Consider the following 19,901-nt stretch of genomic DNA (forward strand, 5'->3'; position numbering starts at 1 on the left):
AGAATGTCGGTGCTGAAGGCAGAGGCTTAGCCCACTATGCCACAGTGCTGGTCCTGAAAGATATCTTAAACCAGTATTTCACTTTGGTTGGCCTTTAACCTGGACTTTTTTTACCATAGTTCCATGGGCAAATTTAATTCTAATCTTTTTCCACCTCAGCTTTCTCTTTGTAAATCGAGAATACTGTCTCCAGAATTAACCTGAGGTATAATTGATACAAAGTAAGTCATTTACTCTGTTAATCTGGCCCCTAGAAGATACTTGGCAATGTTAGTCCTGTATCCAGTTCTCTTTTTTTCTTTCTTTTTCTTTTTTTTTTTTTTTGTACTTGGTGAATTAGAGGGTGGTGTAAAATACTTTGAAAAGAACCACAAATAAAAGACACAAGTAAAAATTGTATTCTCAAATCTAGATGTTAAACTGTGCCATGTACACCTGTGCTGAGAGTTACATTGAAATCCTTGTCATGGGTTACTTGAGAGAAGCTGTGCAGGAATAAAGCAGCAGGGGATTTTTCTGAGAAACAGCATGTGTGAGGGAACTGGGATTTGGGACTCAACAGCAGTGGCTGTCACTTCTTAAGATTTTGTTCAAGAAAGGAAGAACAGCACCTGACCCTTGAGATCTGGGGTGGGAAGGAAGGGAAGGAGGGATGGAAACAAAAGCAAGTGCCCTCTGGTTCCCAGCCTGTCTCCACCCACCCCACACTGAAGTCCTAGGAGAGGGCCAGTAAGTCTACCCAGGAATGCCCTGACCTGGACTCCATTTCCCAGAGTCACCCGGTGCTCTAACGTTTTCCTGCTCTAAGCGCCTGTGCGTGTGCATGTGGGAGAACGTACGCATGCGCGTGCCTTTCCCTGTGGCCCGGGGGCTGAGAACAGAGGAAGTTCATTTACTGATCAGAGTGTGCCCTGAGAGGCCGCACTGCTCCTTCTCCCACATTCACTGGGGAGTCTTGCTCTGCAAGTGCAATTGCAGGCGGTTCGGGAGCACACACCCCAGACCTGCCGCCCGCTGCTTCTGTGCCTCTGCATCTGCCACCGTGGGCCCCAAGTTCCAGCGACTTCTCCTGTCCCACACTTTCTGCTTTGCTCTCCAGGTGTCCTGAAGAAAGGGGACGTGCTCCCGAGAGTTTCCACGGCAAGTATGGAGAACAGGAAGGGGCATCTATGCGTGTGTGGGAGAGGGTGGGTGCGATGGCAGGTAGCGGCTCCCAGACATTGATCACTTGATTCTCAGTGATCCTGGGAGCTTCTCCAGCAGAGTCAAGGCTGGAACCCAGGTGTTGTGTCTCCCACTGCCGTTTCCCAGTCTCCCGATGCACGGCCAGTCCCACGGGCTGCCTCACTCAAATTCTCCTTAAAGTACACTGGACGAGGAATGGCACAAGCAGGGCAGTTGAGAGCACACTGAAGGAAGGAGTCCCATTCCCTATATTTAAATAAGCCCAGTTCCCACTTTGGGTGGGTCAGAGAATGCCTTGTGGCTGGCCTCCGGCTATATCCCCTGGTAGTTCCAGCTGGGCAGGGCTCAGCGGCCCTCAGCCGGAGCCCAAGGCAGTGGGGAGGTGGAAATGGAAGATCAGAGTAGGATCTGGCTCCTGGCCCCCATGCTGGACCCCGCGGACACATTTGACAGCCAGGGCACTATGTGTTTGGGTGACTTTCCCAGCAACATGTGAAGCTTGTGCAGTAGCTTTGTGGACTGATCTCTCCTCTGTGTTTAATTAACAGACTCTTTTTCAATCTGGAGCTTGAGGCCATGGAAACATAGCTGATTTATTTTCCTGCTTTTCGATTTCTGTCTTCAACCCTTCTTTCTCCTCATGTTATTAGGGATGCTGCCAATCCCTTTCGAAAGTGAGAAGTGAACTGAAATTAATGCAAGTCTACCATGTGAGTTAATAATGAGCTACTTCAATCTGGATTTTCATAGTGGAGAGCTATGAAAACATAAATACAGAAAAGTATCAATTTTTCTTGTCTAGTTCTTTACAGTCACTCAATGCTCCACCAAGCTGATTATCTTACAGTCCATATGGTTTTAATTAAGAGGGCCAGTTACTTTTTTTTTTTTTTAATTTGACAGGCAGAGTTAGAGAGGAAGGTCTTCCTTCCGTTGGTTAACCCCCCAAATGGCCACTATGGTTGGTGTGCTGTGCTGATCCGAAGCCAGGAGCCAGGTGCTTCCTCTTCATCTCCTACGTGGGTGCAGGGGCCCAAGCACTTGGGCCACAGCAGAGAGCTGGACTGGAAGAGGAGCAAATGGGACAGAATCCGGTGCGCATATGGGATGCTGGCGCTGCAGGCAGAGGATTAACCAAGTGAGCCACAGCGCTGGCTGGTTACTTTAAAAAAAAAATATTTATTTATTTAAAAGGCAGAGTTACAGAGAGGCAAAGACAGAGAGAGAGAGAGAGAGAGAGAGAGAGAGAGAGAGATCTCCCATCTGCTGGTTCACTCCCCAGATGGTCACAATGGCCATAACTACATGGATCTGAAGCCAGAAGCCAGGACCTTCTTCCAGGTCTCCCACACAGGTACAGGGGACCAAGCACTTGGGCCATCTTCCACTGCTTTCCCAGGCCATAGCAGAGAGCTGGATCAAAAGTGGAGCAGCCAGGTCTTGAACCAGCACCCATATGGTTTTACCTGCTCAGCCACAACACCAGCTTCAAGTTACTTTTCTTATTCTGGGTTCTGTGTTTAACCCCATTACATTTTCAACACGGGAGGATATTAGTGATAGATTTTCAAAATGACTGGTCTGTGGAAGCCTTTGTACAAGGTGTTAATGTGAAGATGGGTAAGGAAGAAAAGAGAAAATGTGCCCCTCTCCCCCCACAGAGATGCCCACACAGTACGGTAAAAGATGTGGCTTTGGGCTGGCACTGTGGCTCAGTAGGTTAATCCTCTGCCTGTGGTGCCAGCATCCCATATGGGCACTGGTTCAAGTCTCAGCTGCTCCTCTGATCCAGCTCTCTGCTATGGCCTGGGAAGGAAGTAGAAGATGCCCCAAGTGCTTGGGCCTCTGCACCCATGTGGGAGACCCAGAAGAAGCTCCTGGCTCCTGGCTTTAGATCAGTGCAGCTCTTCTGGCCATTTTGGCCAACTGGGGAGTGAAGCAGCAAAAGGAAGACCTTTCTCTCTGTCTATCCATCTCACTATCTGTGATTCTACCTCTCAAATAAATAAATAAAACATCTTTTAAAGAAAGAGTAATGTGGCCCTGAAAACTATTGCTATAGACTAACTTTCAGTATAATGAAGTTTTCACTTGATTGAGTGATTCATAGATTCTGTTAGAGTCCTGTTGTCACCAGATTAATAATCTGTGAAACTCTTTAGCAGAGTAAGGTTATCTAGGAAGTAAAAATAGAAAGGGAATCCTGGATAGAGGTTGCTAGGGTGACAGCATTCTTCCTCTCAAACCCAGTGTGTTTTTGACCTTTTCTCCCATGTACTCCCTATCACAGTGCTTGCGAGTGGACAAGCAGTTTTGTGTTTCTGCTGAAAAGAGCTGCTTCACACCCAGGAAACAACTGTAAGACACTTTCTCAGCAACTATGTTGTGTGTACATTAATACGAACTTGAAAACAGCCAAGAACAGGATTCCTGGACTACTCAGGCTAACTCACTGTCCTTGGCACATCATTCCCTGCTCTGCAATAAGTTTCAGGCAAGTTCTTTAAAATTTTTAGGAGAGACATATTTCATATGAGAGACATAATCTGGTAATGTAGCAGTGATGTCTTTAAGAAAAGGTGCCATGTAAGGAAGCAGTCTGATGTGTCCATTCATCTTCCCATTAATAACTCTCATTGATGTCTAGCACAGGGTGGCAGAAGCAATCCTGCTTCTGAATTGCATCAATCCAGGAGGATTCATCTACAGTTTATCTGAGCTTTCTTTGTATGAGGGAATAACCAAAATACTACATTGTATAGGGTTTTTTAATTCATTTTATTTACTTGAAAGGCAGATTTACAGAGAGATGGAGAGACAGAGAGAGGTCTTCCATCCATTGGTTCACTCCTCAAATGGCCACAATGACTTGGGCTGGGCCAGGCTAAAATGAGAAGCTAGGAGCTTCTTCTGGTTCTCACACTTGACTTCAGGGGCCCAAACACTTGGGCCATCATCCTTTGCTTTCCCAGGTGAATTAGGGAGCTATATTGGAAATGAAGCAGGCCGGCACCATGGCTCAATAGGCTAATCCCCCACCTTGTGGCACTGGCACACCAGGTTCTAGTCCCGGGGACAGAATCCGGTGCCCCTCTTCCAGTCCAGCTCTCTGCTGTGGCCTGGGAGTGCAGTGGAAGATGGCCCAGGTCCTTGGGCCCTGCACCCACATTGGAGACCAGGAGAAGCACCTGGCTCCTGCCTTTGGATCAGTGCGGTGTGCCAGCTGCAGCGTGCCGGCAGTGGCGGCCATTGGAGGGTGAACCAATGGCAAAAAGGAAGACCTTTCTTTCTGTCTCTCTTTCACTGTCCACTCTGCCTGTCAAAAAAAAAAAAAAAAAAAAAAAAAAGGAAATGAATCAGCCAGGTTTTGAACCAGTGCCCATGTGGGGTACTGGCATTGCCAGGGTCTGATTAACCTACTACACCAGTCCCATGTGCATTTTCAAAGGGGGGGGAAGGGTTAAATTTTTTCTAATATGACTCTCAAAATAAACATTATAATTTGTGGTAGATGATGATTTTGGTTATATTTTGAGTTTCATTAAATTTCTGTATTTTTGAAGTTAATGAGTACTAGTAGTTATCTTATTTTTTAAAAGATTTATTTATTTTACTTGAAAGTGAGAGTTACACACAGAGAGGAGGAGAGGCAGAGAGAGATAAGTCTTCATCTGCTGGTTCACTCCCCAATTGGCTTCAGTGGTCAGAGCTGTGCCGATCCAAAGCCAGGAGCCAGGAGCTTCTTCTGTGTAGTAGTTATCTTATGTTATCCTTGCTTTGGCTAAATGAACTCTCTCCCATCCCTCAGTTAAAATGCTTTTTAAAATAGGTTTATTTTGAGGGCATGGCAGGTGAGGCTGCCACCTACAGTGCTGGCATCCTGTATGGGTGCTGGTTTGAGATCCAGCTTCCTGCTGTCACCTGGGAAAGCAGTGGAAGATAGCCCAAGTTCTTGAGTTCTGCCCTGCATGGGAGATCTGACAGAAGCTTCTGGCTCCTGGCTTCAGATAGATCCAGCTCTGGCCATTGCAGCCATTTTCAGAGTGAATCAGTGCATGGAAGACTTCTCTCTGTGCCCTGCCTCTCTGTAACTGCCTTTTAAATAAATAAATAAATTTTTACATGCTACACCATGGAGCTGGCCCCAAGACCTAACAGGTTTTCTGGGTGCTTATCCTGGGGTTGGTTCACTTTGAGCACTAAGCACAGTTATTCTGTGTGACTGAATATTTCATGTTCCTTCTTATGGAAAAGTTTTTCTCATGTTCTGAGTGATTGGGCTACATGCGCCCATAGTGGAAACTAAAACTTAATTTGGCATTTGAACACCCAGAGTGCTGTTTCCTATACTCTTCTGAATTTAATCAGAAAATGTGTTTTGAAACATTTGGTTTATGGGTAGGCAGGGCAGTTTTCCTGGATCCCTGTGAGAATTGATGAACTGATGGTGTTTTTCTACCCCACATTATATTCTGAAATTTACTTCCTTTTATTTTCTTAAAATAACTATATTTGTAATTTGCTCCCCCCTTCTGAAATGTTTGTGCTTCTGTCCTCCTTATAACCACGGACATGAGTAGCCCTTTTCCTTCTCTTTATGATACTAGAAGAACAATGGAACATTGCAGCTCTCTCCCCTGGCAGCACATCTCCCTCAGTACATCTCTTTGAGTTAGACCCTGGGTTAACTTGGCTGCACAAAAGGCATATATCTAAACCCAGTGTACCTATTGAATTAAAGTCATCATAAAGTCAATATGCCTTGTAAACCTCTCATCTCTTGTTTTGAAATGCGTTGTGAATGTGTCTTTTATGTCAGTGTCTGTAAGCCAAAGACTTCCCACTTAAGGCAGAAGGCTGCTGAGGGACAGCACAACTGTAGCTTTGCTCTGTTACTTTACTGTGGACACTCTCTCACCCTTTCTCTTTATTTTATTAAGATTTAAAAATTTTATTTTAAAGGCAGAGTTACAGAGAAAGAGGCAGAGACAGAAGGATGGGGATCTTGCATCTGCTGGTTCACTCAAGAGACTGCAATGAATAATGCTGGCCCAGCCTGGAAGTCCAACCCAGTGTCCCACATTGGTGCAAGGACCCAAGTACTTGTGCCATCTTTTTCTGCTTCCCCAATTGTGTTAGCAGGGAGCTGGATCAGAAGTGCAACAGCTGTGACTCAAACTGGCACTCATGGGGCTGGCATTGTGGCACAATGGGGAAAGCCACCATCTGCAATGCCAGCTTCCCACATGGACAGTAGTTCATGTCCCAGTTGCTCCACTTCTAAACTAGCTCCCTGCTGATGGCCTGAGAAAAACAGCAGAGGATGAGTCAAGTGTTTGGGCCATTGTAACCCATGTGTGAGACCCAGATGAAGTGCCTGGCTCCTGGTTTCTGTGTGGCTCAGCCCTGGCCATTGCAGCCATGTCAGATGGCAGATCTCTCTCTCTTTTAGCATTTATTTATTTATTTGCAAGGCAGAGATAGAGAAAGGAAGAGAATGAGAAAGATTTTCCATCTGCTTATCTACTCCCTAGATGGCTACAATGACCAGAACTGGGCCAGGCCCAAGCCAGGCACCAAAAGCTTCATTCAAGTCTCCCACTTGGGTGGCAAGGACCCAGGTATTGGGCCATCTTCTACTTTTCCAGAGACATTAGAAGAGAGCTGGATCAGAAGTGGAGCAGCCAGGACATGAACTGGTGCCTATATGGGATACCAGCATTGCAGGCAGCAGCTTTACCTGCTAATCCACAATGCCATCCCATCTGACTCTCCCTCCTCTCTATAACTCTGACATTTTTTTAAGATTTATTTTATTTATTTGACAGAGTTACTGATAGAGATAGAGACAGATAGAGAGGTCTTCAGTCTGCTGGTTCACTTCCCAAATGGCCGCAGTGGCCAGATCTGAGCTGATCTGAAGCCAGGAGCCAGTAGCTCCTTCCAGATCTCCATGTAGATATATGGCCAGGGACTTGGGCCATACTGTGCCACTTTCCCAAGCACATTAGCAGGCAGCTGGATTGGAAGTGGAGCAGCCAAGACCTGAACCAGGGACCATATGGGATGCAGCCCAGGGCCTCAATCAGCTGTGCCACAGCGCTGGTCCCCAAAACTCTGAGTTTCAAATAAATCAATCTTTTTTAAAGGGTGGACACACATATTGGATCCCAGCATTTTATTTTGTGGTGGCTTAATCCACTGTGCAACAAAGCCAGCCCCACCCTTTATCCTTCTGATGACTTCTGTGTCAAGATCCTGGTGATATCTGCTGAACAACTGTTGGTATTATGTTAGCCTCTTCTGTTTTATTTTGGTTCTTGTTTGTTGAGTTTATTTTGGCTGCCACTTTCGGGTAGCAAGCTGTGATGTCATCAGTGGCTAAAGCTGCCATGTGTTAAGCTGGCGCTGATTCTACCTTTCCATTTCTTCAAGTAGAAGTGGAAAATGAAATCCTCTCAAAACTAACATGCTACAAAGTAACAACTGGAAATCAAGCTTCCTTTCTTCTCACGTAACTGACCCAACTGGTCTCTGTGTTTCTCATTTTAGCCCTAAACTATACCAGATTCCTAGAGCAGAAGGAAGCTTATTTTTCAAGGCAGAATTCATAGATGTGGTTGTCCATTCACCTCTGAGAATTAAAGCCATCACTCTGCTTTTTGACTGGTTTTCAGTCTGTGGTGGTGCCATCTCTCACAGGAAGACAGATTCCTCACATAAGAATACACCTAGGTGGAGAAAACTTCAAGGAGTGGGTTTTCGAAAGTGAAATGGAATTCTGGCCTGGACATCCTTGAGATCGTGATCAGCAGAGTGGGGAAAATCTTTGCTATGTCCATTCACATCCTTTCCTTTTTGTTCATTGTATTCCTCCCTTACATAGTGCTCTGTGCTCTCCTTCTGTTGCACACACACAAGGTGTGTCTGTGATTGAGGCTGTTTGTGTACTGCTGCAGTATCTGGAGTTGCCTTTGTCTCCCTCTCTAACCAGAAACTCAGATGCAGAGTGAGAAGGGGACTGTCACCCTGCCACACAGGGTTTGGGCACGTTGCTCCTTTACTTTTCTTCAGTGCAGGAGCAGCCTTAAACAGAGCTGTACTGGGTAGTATTATTTCTTTTGGATTTGAGTGCTTGGATAGAAAAAGAAATACATATTTATTTCTTATAGAACAGATTGAGGAGGCACTACATAAAGTCAGCAGCAACTTTCTTGTCTCCTGTTACAAGTCAAGATGAATCAGAATATTTAGGGCCATTTGTTAAATTTTTTAAAAAATTAAAAATATTTATTTATTTTTTGACAGGCAAAATGGACAGTGAGAGAGAGAGAGAGAGACAGAGAGAAAGGTCTTCCTTTTTCTGCTGGTTCACCCCACAATGGCTACTGTAGCCAGCGCACCTCGCTGATCCAAAGCCAGGAGCCAGGTGCTTCTCCTGGTCTCCCATGCAGGTGCAGGGCCCAAGGACTTGGGCCATCCTCCACTGCACTCCTGGACCACAGCAGAGAGCTGGACTGGAAGAGGAGCAACCAGGACAGAATCTAGTGTCCTGACTGGGACTAGAACCTGGGGTGCCAGCACCGCAGGCAGAGGATTAGCCTATTGAGCCACGGTGCCAGCCAATATTTATTTGAAAGGCAGAGTTACAAAGAGAGAGAGATATGTAAATCATTTATCCACTGTTTCACACCCCTAATGGCCACAGCAGCTGGGGTTGGAACTGGATTAAAGTCAGGAGCCAGTATCTTCTTCCACATTTCCCATGTGGGAGTAGGAGCACAAGCACCATTCTTTGCAGCTTTCCTAGGCACAAGAAGGAGCTGGATCAGAAGTAGAGCTGCTGTGGCCTGGGAATACAGTGGAGGATGGCCCAAGTCCTTAGGCCCTGCACCTGCATGGGAGACCAGGAGAAGAACTTGGCTCCTGCCTTCGGATCAGCATGGTGTGCCAGCTGCAGCAACCATTGGGAGGGTGAACCAACCGAAAAGGAGGACCTTTCTCTCTGTCTCTCTCTCACTGTCCACTCTGCCTGTCAAAAAAAAAAAAAAAAAAAAAAAAAAAAAAGAAGAAAAAGAAAAAGAAGTAGAGCAGGTGGGACATGAACTCATGCACAATATAGAATACCAACATCACAGGCAACAGCTTTCCCACTATGCTATACCATCTATTTTTAAAATTTTTATTTATTTGATTTGATTTGATTTGATTTAGAGAGATGCAGAGGCAGGGAGAGAGGGAGAAAGGTCTTCCATCTTCTGGTTTACTCCCCAGATGGCTGCAATGGCTGGAGCTACCCCGAACTGAAGCCAAGAGCTTGGAGCCTCTTCTAGTTATTCCACATGTGTGCACAGGCCCAAGGACTTGGGTCATCTTCTACTGCTTCCCCAGTAGAAGAGCGCTGGATCAGAAATGGAGCAGCCGAGACTCAAAGCAGTGCCCATAAGGGATGTCAGCAATGCAGGCAGCTGCTTTTCCTGCTAGGGCACAGTACCAGTGCCTCTATTGTCTGTTTTATGGAAATATATATTTATGGGATATTAGAAGGCCATTCAGGCACTCCCTACAAAACATTTTGAAATAATGATTGACAGTCTACAAGACTGTTTCCAAAGGGAGAGAGCTGCAGGGACAGAGAGGCAGTGATAATGAAATGGTTTGAGGAACAAGGGAAAATGGGAAGGCCAGAAGAAATCTTGAAAATTATTGCAAAGGATAAATAGGACACAAGTCATTTGTGCAGATTGCCAAAATTAACCATTTCTATTTTAGGGTTTTCCTTTTTTTAATTTAAATTAGAGATAATTTCTAACATAATTTGTGATATACTTGACTCCCTTTTCAGTTTTTTTCTTACACATAAGATGTGCTTATAAGATGAAGAGGAGCTGGTACCTATATGGGCAGCAGTTCTAGCCTCAGCTGCTCCTCTTCTGATCTGGCTCTCAGCTATGGCCTGGGAAAACAGTAGAAGATGGCACAAATGCTTAGGCCCTTGTACCCAAGGGGGGACAGAAAAGAAGCTCTTGGCTTCAGATCAGTGCAGCTTCATCTGTTATAGCCATTTGCGGAGTGAACCAGCAGATAGAAGACCTTTATCTCTGTCTCTTCCTCTCACTGTCTATAATTTGACCTCTCAAATAAATAAATAAAATCTTAAAAAATAAGATATAGAGAAGCACTGTAATTAAATGCAATAGTACACTCCTAAATATGCAGTTAACATTAATTTTCTTTTAACATTTATTTAATGAATATAAATTTCCAAAGTACAGCTTATGGATTACATGGCTTCCCCCCCATAACTTCCCTCCCAACTGCAACCTTCCCCTCTGCCGCTGCCTCTACCCTTCCATTCACATCAAGATTCGTTTTCAATTCTCTTTATATACAGAAGATCAATTTAGTATATATTAACTAAAGATTTCATCAGTTTGCACCCACACAGAAACACAAAGTGAAATATACTGTTTGAGTACTAGTTACAGCATTAAATCACAATGTACAGCACATTAAAGACAGAGATCCTACATGAGGAGTTAAGTGCACAGTGACTCCTGTTGTTGACTTAACAAATTGACACTCTTGTTTATGGCATCAGTAATCACCCTAGGCTCTTGTCATGAGTTGTCAAGGCTATGGAAGCCTTTTGAGTTCGCCAACTTTGATCATATTTAGATAAGGTCGTAGTCAAAGTGGAAGTTCTCTCCTCCCTTCAGAGAAAGGTAACTACTTCTTTGATGATCTGTTCTTTCCACTGGGATCTCACTCGCAGAGATCTTTCATTTAGGTTGTTGTTTTTTTTTTTTTTTTTTTTTTGCCAGAGTGTCTTGGCTTTCCATGCCTGAAATACTCTCATGGGCTTTTTAGCCAGATCTGAATGCCTTAAGGGCTGATTCTGAGGCCAGAATGCTGTTTAGGACATCTGCCATTCTATGAGTCTGCTGTGTATCCCGCTTCTCATGTTGAATCATTCTCTCCCTTTTTTTTATTCTATCAGTTAGTATTTTCAGACACTAGTCTTGTTTATGTGATCCCTTTGACTCTTAGTCCTATCATTATGATCCATTGTGAACAGAAATTGATCACTTGGACTAGTGAGAAGGCATTGGTATATGCCACCTTGATTGGATTGAATTGGAATCCCCTGTTATGTTTCTAACTCTACCATTTGGGGCAAGTCCAATTGAGCATGTCCCAAATTGTACATCTCTTCCCTCTCTTATTCCCACTCTTACATTTAACAGGAATCACTTTTCAATAAGTTTCAACACTTAAGAATAACTGTGTATTAATTATAGAATTCAACCAATAGTGTTAAATAGAACAAAAAAAAACTAAAAGGGATAAAGTATTAAGTTGTTCATCAACAGTCAGGGAAAAGGCTGATGAAGTCACTGTTTCTCATAGTGTCCATTTCACTTCAACAGGTTTCCTTTTTGGTGCTCAGTTACTTGTCACTGATCAGGGAGAACCTATGGTATTTGTCCCTTTGGGACTGGCTTATATCACTCAGCATGATGTTTTCCAGATTCCTCCATTTTGTTGCAAATGACCAGATTTCATTGTTTTTTTTTTTTTTTATTTGGTGAATATAAATTTCGAAAGTACAGTTTATGGATTACAATGGCTCCCCCCCATAATTTCCCTCCCACTCACACCCCTCCCATCTCCCACTCCCTCTACCATTCCATTCACATCAAGATTCATTTTCAATTATCTTTATATACAGATCGATTTAGTATATATTAAGTAAAGATTTCATCAGTTTGCACCCACACAGAAAGACAAAGTGTCAAATACTGTTTCAGTACTAGTTATAGCATTACTTCATATTGGACAACACACTAAGGACAGATCCCACATGAGAAGTAAGTACACAGTGACTCCTGTTGTTGACTTAACAAATTTTACACTCTTGTTTATAGCATCAGTAATCTCCCTAGGCTCTAGTCATGAGTTGCCAAGGCTATGGAAGCCTTTTGAGTTCGCCGACTTCAATATTATTCTGCCAGGGTCATAGTCATACCTTCAGAGAAAGGTACCTCCTTCTTTGATGGCCCCGTTCTTTCCATTGGGATCTCACTCACAGAGATCTTTCATTTAGGTCTTTTTTTTTTTTTTTCCAGGGTGTCTTGGCTTTCCATGCCTGAAATACTCTCATGGGCTCTTCAGCCAGATCCAAATGCCTTTAGGGCTGATTCTGAGGCCAGAGTGCTGTTTAGGACATCTGCCAGTCTATGAGTCTGCTGTGTATCCCGCTTCCCATGATGGATCGTTCTCTCCCTTTTTGATTATATCAGCTAGTATTAGCAGACACTAGTCTTGTTTGTGTGATCCCTTTGAATCTTAGACCTATCAGTGTGATCAATTGTGAACCAAAATTGATCACTTGGACTAGTGAGATGGCATTGGTACATGCCACCTTGATGGGATTGTATTGGGATCCTCTGGCACGATTCTAACTCCACCATTTGGGGCAAGTCAGATTAAGCATGTCTCAAATTGTACATCTCCACCTCTCTTATTCCCACTGTTATATTTAACAGGGGTTGCTTTTCAGTTAAAATTTAAACACCTAAGAAAAATTGTGTGTTAATCACAGAGTTCAACCAATGGTACTAGAACAAAACAAAGAGAAAATGTTAAAATGGATAAAGTATTACATTGTACATCAACACTCAGGACAAGAGCTGATCAAGTCACTGTTTCTCATAGTGTCCACTTCACTTCAACAAGTTTCCCCTTTGGTGCTCAGTTAGTTGTCACCGATAAGGGAGAACATATGATATTTGTTACATTGGGACTGGCTTAATTCACTCAGCATAATGTTTTCCAGATTCCTCCATCTTGTTGTAAATGACCGGATTTCATTGTTTTTGACTTCTGTATAGTATTCTATAGAGAACATGTCCCATAATTTCTTTATCCAGTCTACTGGTGATGGACATTTGGGTTGATTCCAGGTCTTAGCTATTGTGAATTGAGCTGCAATAAACATTAATGTGCAGACAGCTTGTTTGTTTGCCAATTTCATTTCCTTTGGGTAAATTCCAAGGAGTGGTATGGCTGGGTTGAATGGTAGGGTTTTATTCAGGTTTCTGAGGAAACCTGACTGACTTCCATAGTGGCTTGACCAGTTTGTATTCCCACCAACAGTGGGTTAGTGTCCCTTTTTCCCTACATCCTCTCCAGCATTTATTGTTGGTAGATTTCTGAATGTGAGCCATTCTCACCAGAGTGAGGTGAAATATCATTGTGGTTTTGATTTGCATTTCCCTGATTGCCAGTGATCTTGAACATTTTTTCATGTGTCTGTTGGCCATTTGGTTTTCCTCTTTTGAAAAATGTCTATTGAGGTCCTTGTCCCATCTCTTAAGTGGGTTGTTTGTTTTGATTTTGTGGAGTTTCTTGATCTCTTTGTAGATTCTGTTATCAACCCTTTATCTGTTGCATAGTTTGCAAATATGTTTTCCCATTCAGTTGGTTGTCTCTTTACTCTCCTGTCTGTTTCTTTTGCAGTACAGAAACTTCTCAATTTGATGCAATCCCAAATGTTACCTTTCGCTTTGACTGCCTGTGCTTCTGGGGTATTTTCCAAGAAGTCTTTGCCAGTACCTATAGCTTGCAGAGTTTCTCCAATGCTGTGTAATAATTTGATGGTGTCGGGTCATAGATTTAAGTCTTTAATCCATGTTGAGTGGATTTTTGTGTAAGGTGAAAGGTAGGGGTCTTGCTTCATGATTCTGCACATGGAAATCCATTTTTCCCAGCACCATCTATTGAATAGACAGTCCTTACTCCAAGGATTGTTTTTGGAATCTTGATCAAATATAAATTGGCTGTAGATGTTTGGATTGATTTCTGGTGTTTCTATTCTTTTCCATGGTCTATCCATCTGTTTCTGTACCAGTACCATGATGTTTTGATAACAACTGCCCTGTAGTATGTCCTGAAATCTGGTATTGAGATGCCTCCGGTTTTGTTTTTGTTGTACAAGATTGCTTTAGCTATTCGAGGTCTCTTTTGCCTCCATATGAATTTCAGCATCATTCTTTCTAGATCTGCGAAGAATGTCTTTGGTATCTTGATTGGTATTGCATTGAATCTATAAATTGCTTTTGAGAGAATGGACATTTTGATGATATTGATTCTTCCAATCCATGAGCATGGAAGATTTTTCCATTTTTTGGTATCCTCTTCTATTTCTTTCTTTAAGGTTTTGTAATTACATCGTTAAGATCCTTAACATCTTTGGTTAAGTTTATTCCAAGGTATTTGATTGTTTTTGTAGCTATTGTGAATGGGATTGATCTTAGAAGTTCTTCTCAGCCATGGCATTGTCTGTGTATACAAAGGCTGTTGATTTTTGTGCATTGATTTTGTATCCTGCTACTTTGCCAAGCTCTTTTGTGAGTTCTAATAGTCTCTTAGTAGAGTTCTTGGGATCCCCTAAATAAAGAATCATATCATACACAAAGAGGATAGTTTGAGTTCTTCCTTCCCAATTTGTATCCCTTTAATTTCTTTTTCTTGGCTAATAGCTCTGGCTAAAACTTCCAGAACTATAGTGAATAGCAGTGATGAGAGTGGGCCTCCCTGTCTGGTACCAGATCTCAATGGAAATGCTTCCAACTTTTCCCCATTCAATAGGATGTTGGCCGTGGGTTTTTCAAAAATTGCTTGGATTGTATTGAGGAATGTTCCTTCTATACCCAATTTGCTTAGAGTTTTCATCATGAAAGGGTGTTGTATTTTATCAAATGCTTTCTCTGCGTCTATTGAGATAATCATATGGTTTTTCTTCTGCAGTCTGTTAATGTGGTGTATCACATTGATTGTTTTGCGCACATTGAACCGTCCCTGCATACCAGGGATAAATCCCACTTGGTCAGGGTGGATGATCTTTCTGATGTGTTGTTGTATTCTATTGGCCAGAATTTTATTGAGTATTTTTGCATCTATGTTCATCAGGGATATTGGTCTGTAATTCTCTTTCAGTGCTGCATCTTTTTCCAGCTTAGGAATTAAGGTGATGCTGGCTTCATAGAAAGAATTTGGGAGGACTCCCTCTTTTTCGATTGTTCTGAATATTTTGAGAAGAATTGGAGTCAGTTCTTCTTTAAATGTCTGGTAGAATTCAGCAGTGAATCCATCTGGTCCTGGGCTTTTCTTTGTTGGGAGGGCCTTTATTACTGTTTCAATTTCTGTCTCAGTTATGGGTCTGGTTAGGTTTTCGATGTCTTCCTGGTTCAGTTTAGGTAGATTGCATGTGTCCAGGAATCTATCCATTTCTGATAGGTTGCTGGCATACAAGTCCTTGTAGTAATTTCTGATGATTCTTTTTATTTCTGTGGTGTCTGTTATCACGTTTCCTTTTTCATCTCTGATTTTATTGATTTGGGTCTTTTCTCTTCTTTTTTTAGTTAGTTGGGCCATTGGGGCATCAATTTTATTTTTTCAAAAAACCAGCTCCTCGTTTGGCTAGTTTTTTGTAATTTTTTTTATTCAATCCTGTTGATTTCTTCTCTCATTTTAATTATTTCTCTTCTACTAGATTTGGGTCTGGTTTGCTGCAGATTTTCTAGATGCTTGAGATGAATTGAAAGCTCCTCTATTTGGTGCCTTTCCAATTTCTTGATGTAGGCACCTATTGATATAATCTTTCCTCGTAACACTGCTTTTGCTGCATCCCATAAGTTTTGGTATGTTGTGCTGTTATCCTCATCTACTTCCAGAAAATTTTTGATTTCTCTTTTGATTTCTTCTATGTCCCATGGTTCATTCAGGAGCATGTTGTTCAATCTCCATGTGTTTGCGTATGCTCTAGGGATTCCTGAGTTGCTAATTTCCAACTTCATTCCATTGTGGTCTGAGAAGCTGCATGGTATGATTCTAATTCTTTTGAATTTGCTGAGACTTGTTTTATGGCCTAGTATGTGGTCAATCCTAGAGAAGCTTCCATGTATTGCTGAGAAGAATGTAAATGCTTTTTTTGTAGGATGAAAAGTTCTGTAGATATTTGTTAGATCCATTTGGGCTATAGTGCCGTTTAAATCTACTGTCTCCTTGTTGATTCTGTCCTGTTGATCTGTCTATTTCTGAGTGGAGTGTTGAAGTCCCCCAGTACTATTGTATTGGGGTCTAAGTCTCCCTTTAAGTACCTTAACAAATCTTTTAAATAAACTGATGCCCTGTAATTAGGTGCATATACATTGATAATCATTATATCTTCCTGTTGAATTGATCCCTTAATCATTATATAGTGTCCCTCTTTGTCTCTCCTAACAGTTTTTTGGTAAAGTTTATGTTGTCCGATATTAAGATGGCTATGCCTGCTCTTTTTTCATTTCTGTTGGCATGGTATATCTGTTTCCAGCCTTTCTCTTTCAGTCTGTATGCATCTTTGTTGGAAAGATGTGTTTCTTGTAAGCAGCAAATAGATGGGTTTTATTCCTTAACCCAATTAGCTAATTGGTGTCTTTTAACTGGACAGTTCAGGCTATTAACGTTCAACGTGACTATTGATAAGTGGTAACTTTGCCCTGCCATTTTCCCGAAGATATTTTCTAATATATGCTTTGATTTCCCTGTGATCTTTTGCTGTGAGGTTTCCTTCCTTTACCTTCTTTCATATTGATGTCCATGTTTCTGTGTTTCTGTGTGCAACACATCTTTAAGCATCTTTTGCAGGGCCGGACGAGTGGTGGCAAAGTCTTTCAATGTCTGTTTGCTGTGAAAGGTCTTTATTTCACCTTCATTCACAAATGAGAGCTTTGCAGGGTATAATAATCTGGGCTGGCAGTTTTTCTCTCTTAGTACCTTGGCTATGTCTCGCCATTCCCTTCTAGCTTGTAGGGTTTCTGATGAGAAGTCTGCTGTGAGTCTAATTGGAGATCCTCTGAAAGTAATCTGACGTTTCTCTCTTGCACATTTTAGGATCTTTTCTTTATGTTTCACTGTGGAGAGTTTAATTACAACGTGTCGTGGTGAGGATATCTTTGGTCATGTTTATTAGGGGTTCTATGAGCTTCCTGTACTAGGATGTCTCTGTCCTTCTCCAAACCTGGGAAATTTTCTGCTAGTATCTCACTAAAAAGGCATTCTAATCCCTTCTCCCTCTCCATGCCTTCAGGAACTCCTAGAACCCAAATGTTGGGTTTTTTAATAGTATCCTGAAGATTCCCCACAATATTTTTTAGGTTTCTAATTTCCTCTTCTTTTCTTTGGTTTGACTGTCTACTTTCCTGTTCTCTGTCTTCTAAGTCTGATATTCTCTCTTCTGCTTCACCCATTCTGTTTTTAAGGCTCTCTAATGCATTTGTCATTTGATCTATTGAATTCTTCATTTCATTTTGATTTCTCTTCACTATCACAAGTTCATGTTCTACTAATTGCTTCATTTCATTTTGATTTTTCCTTAAGATTTCATTTTCATGAGAGAGATTTTCTACCCTGTCCAGTAAGGATTTCTGTAGTTCAAGAATTTGTTTTTGAGAACTTCTAAGTGTTCTTATCATATATTTTTGGAAATCCGTATCTTGCATTTCTTCTATCTCATCACCTTTATAATCTTGGCTTGGGGTGTCTTGTTCATTTGGGGGCATCATAGTGTCTTCCTTGTTCTTGTTACCTCAGTTTTTGCATTTGTTGTTTGGCATATTGGAGATATTATTTGGTTTCTTCACTGTGGTGTTTTTTCTTGTTATACTATGACTCTAGATTAAGTGGATTGTCTGCTTTTGATGGATCCTTAGAGGCTTGTGATGGGTGTGGCCTGAGAGCTCTGTTTGGTTCCTCATGGTTAAGGGTGTGCCAAAGGTGACACTCCCAGGTTAGGCATAGTAAATCTCTCTCTCTTTTTTCTTTCTTTTTTGTTGATTCAAAAGGGAAGTAATTCTGCACAGCTGAATGGAATGGAGGTGGTTAGCAGGCAAATGATATACCCACAGGAGCCAGAGATCAGAATCTCTTTCCCAAGGACCACATAGGGAATCTGTCCTGCCCTCAGTGTGTGCTCAAACTCTCCTGCAATCTCCCACTGGGTTGCCAAGGTTACCAAACTGCAGCATCTCTGGAGAGCACTCACGTGAACTCCACGAGTTCTCTCCCCCACCTTCTCTTCCCTCACAGTTTCATTTCAGTAGCACCACACATTCACCAGGTTCTAATCTCCTGTTATTTCACTACCCCCAGAGTCAGGTTTTTCTGCTAGGCTCAGGGCCAGTGCAGACCTGAGGTTGCCCTGCTTATGACGTATGTCCAAGATGGCACCTGCTCTTTGTCTTGCTCACCTTTGAGAGCTGAGCGGAGAGAGAGAAACTCGTGTCCGTATTGGTCACTTTTTTTTCTCTCTCTCTCTCTCATTTCCCCATGGGGTTTCAGGCCTCATTCCCTCTAGTCTCTACTTTCTGCTTGCCTGCCGGTGTCTCGGGCTATTGAGGTTGGGCTCACCACGTGTTCCAGCACTGGTGTGTTGACTCTGCTGCTGGTGTCCTGAACTGTGGACTCCAATGCTCTCCACACAGGTCCACTGTGAATCACTAGTTCCGGAAGAGTTTCCTCTGCTGTTTCTTCCCCTATTCTTCCTTGAACCTGCAGTATCTCCACTTTTATGAAACTGTCTCTCCCCGGACTATCAGTGTGCTCCCTTCCTATTCCACCATCTTGCCGCTCTCCCCTATTTTTATTTTTGACAGGCAGAGTGGACAGTGAGAGAGAGAGACAGAGAGAAAGGTCTTCCTTTTGCCGTTGGTTCACCCTCCAATGGCTGCCAAGGCCGGCGCCCTGTGGCTGGCACACTGTGCTGATCCAAAGGCAGGAGCCAAGTGCTTCCCCTGGTCTCCCATGGGGTGCAGGGCCCAAGCACTTGGGCCATCCTCCACTGCACTCCCGGGCCATAGCAGAGAGCTGGCCTGGAAGAGGAGCAACCGGGACAGAATCTGGCACCCCAAACGGGACTAGAACCCAGTGTGCCGGTGCCCCAAGGCAGAGGGTTAGCCTATTGAGCCATGGCGCCTGACTGGATTTCATTGTTTTTGACTGCTGTATAGTATTCTATAGAGTACATATCCCATAATTTCTTTAGTCTACTGTTGATGGGTATGTGGGTTGATTCCAGGTCTTAGCTATTGTGAATTGAGCTGCAATAAACATTAAGGTACAGACCACTTTTTTGTTTGCCAATTTAATTTCCTTTGGGTAAATTCCAAGGAGTGGGATGGCTGGGTTGAATGGTAGGGTTATATTCAGGTTTCTGAGGAATCTCCAGACTGACTTCCATAGTGGCTTGACCAGTTTGCATTCCCACCAACAGTGGGTTAGTGTCCCTTTTTCCCTACATCCTCTCCAGCATCTATTGTTGGTAGATTTCTGTATGTGAGCCATTCTAACCAGGGTGAAGTGAAACCTCATTGTGATTTTGATTTGCATTTCCCTGATTGCTAGTGAGCTTGAAAATTTTTTCATCTGTTTGTTTGCCATTTGGTTTTCCTCTTTTGAAAAAATGTCTATTGAGGTCCTTGGCCCATCTCCTAAGTGGGTTGTTTGTGTAGTTGTTGTGGAGTTTCTTGATCTCTTTGTAGATTCTGTTATTAACCCTTTATCTGTTGCATAGTTTGCAAATATTTTTTCCCATTCTGTCAGTTGCCTCTTCACTTTCCTGTCTGTTTCTTTTGCAGTACAGAAACTTCTCAATTTGATGCAATCCCAAGTTT

The 19,901-nt window shown here is 42.7% G+C and overlaps 1 protein-coding gene across 1 annotated transcript in view; it reads left to right on the plus strand.

The window, feature by feature from the left end:
- The first annotated feature begins 873 nt into the window (after positions 1-873).
- LOC127485540 (zinc finger protein 717-like) overlaps positions 874-19,901 on the plus strand; it is a 51,105-nt gene continuing 32,077 nt past the window's right edge. Inside the window, exon 1 of the mRNA XM_051828642.2 lies at positions 874-1,140. The gene's annotated coding sequence lies outside the window, so the exon portion shown is untranslated. The remainder of the gene's footprint in view (positions 1,141-19,901) is intronic.

Source organism: Oryctolagus cuniculus, chromosome 12 (assembly GCF_964237555.1).
Source record: "Oryctolagus cuniculus chromosome 12, mOryCun1.1, whole genome shotgun sequence".
Taxonomy (NCBI): Eukaryota; Metazoa; Chordata; class Mammalia; order Lagomorpha; family Leporidae; genus Oryctolagus; species Oryctolagus cuniculus.